Source organism: Cynara cardunculus (assembly GCF_001531365.2).
Source record: "Cynara cardunculus var. scolymus isolate 2C chromosome LG 9, CcrdV1, whole genome shotgun sequence".
In the NCBI taxonomy this organism is placed as follows: domain Eukaryota; kingdom Viridiplantae; phylum Streptophyta; class Magnoliopsida; order Asterales; family Asteraceae; genus Cynara; species Cynara cardunculus.
In genome coordinates, this window is record NC_037536.1 from 5,633,390 (window position 1) to 5,635,088 (window position 1,699).

Genomic DNA, 1,699 nt, shown 5'->3' on the forward strand with positions numbered 1-1,699 from the left:
AATGAACAATTTTTAATTTTTTTAATATATTTATTAAATAACAAGTAAAATATATAAATATTAAAATTAAAAGTACATTGTTTAATAAGAACTAGTAGATGCTATAATAAAATAAGTTTAAAAGTACAATTTTGTAATAAGAAAGTCACATCACTATAGTACATGTGGACAGTCTACGTGGACAATGAGGTGGCATGGAAACCTGATATAATGGGTAAATTTAAATCAAAAGGTTACCCAATATTATAATAGGTAAAATTTTTAAAGTACAATGTTCTAATAAAAAATAGTTTGAAGTTACATTGTTGTAATAAAAAAAACTGGAAGTACAATGCTATAATAATTTTTTTTTATAAAAATAGATTACTATTTTATACATTTTACCCTTTTTAAATTGGGTATTGATGATACAGTTTCCTTTGAATTTTATAATGTGAAATGAAAAGAGATTACCTATATTTTTCTTACCTAAGTTGTCTAACCCCATCAATATTGATCAGTGCTTTTGATATTTTCTTTCTTATGAAGGATGTCTTCATTTGTCAGGTGAAACTTCAAAAGCATAATAATAAAGCTAATTGATTCAAGTTTTTCAAGTACAAAACTGGATTGCATTGTACAACCAGGGTATTGAACACTAACAGTAAGGATCGAGAGTCTTACTTATGAAGTGCAGGAAATGATTCTTATTCGGTAAGTGCTTTCATGATTTAAGATGTTTATCAACAATTCATTTTTATGCTCACCTAGCAAGTGCTTACTGGTAAGCGTTTTATTAAAACGATTTTTATGTTTTGCCGATGATTTGGTTCATTTTCACATACTTGAAGACATTTTTTTGCTTAAGTTTTTTTGAACGGTGAAATCTAAGATGTTTTGGATTCTTGAGGTAGGCACTCATCTTCGTAAGTTATTTAACATTTTATAAAACAAAGAATCATACTGAACAATAACACTAAAAACATTACAAAATTCATTGAAAATTAAGAGATCGATCACACTAAGCAATTAATACTTTGATGTATAAAAATTGGGAATTAAATAATTAGAATCAACAAAATTAATTGATTAAAAATTCTTTTATGACATGTTATTCAAAGTTTCAAAATGAAAAGAAAAAAGATTTCCCTTCAACCTATTTTTTGCTATGACAATCAGTAAAGATTAGTGTGTAACAATTTCGAATGTAAATGTTTATCAGTGTGTTTGCTTACATTTATTCAAATTTTATGTTCCGCTGCATTGCACTGGTATACAACTAGTGTATATATATATATATATATATATATAAATTTTGATATAAATAAATAATAAATTAAAAAAATTAATCATACTTAAATAAATGAAAACTATAAAAAATCTTATTAAATAATCTTTATAGAAATAATTGAATTTTTATATATAATCTATAAACAAATGACACATATATTTTTTTGGACGATGTTTTAAAAGTTTCATTTAATACATTATTCAAATAAATGATTCATCCATAATTGTTTTCTTACTTTTTTAAATATGTAAACCTTCTTCTATACATACATACATATATAAACTTGAAATCATTGTGAGAATAAGGGTTTTTCGTGAGACCCATGAGATCAATTCTCAATACTTGAATTAGATCTACAATCTGAACATTCATAATCACAATCTAAAACGTTTAAATTATTTCAATCGTAAAATAACAATTTCATTACTT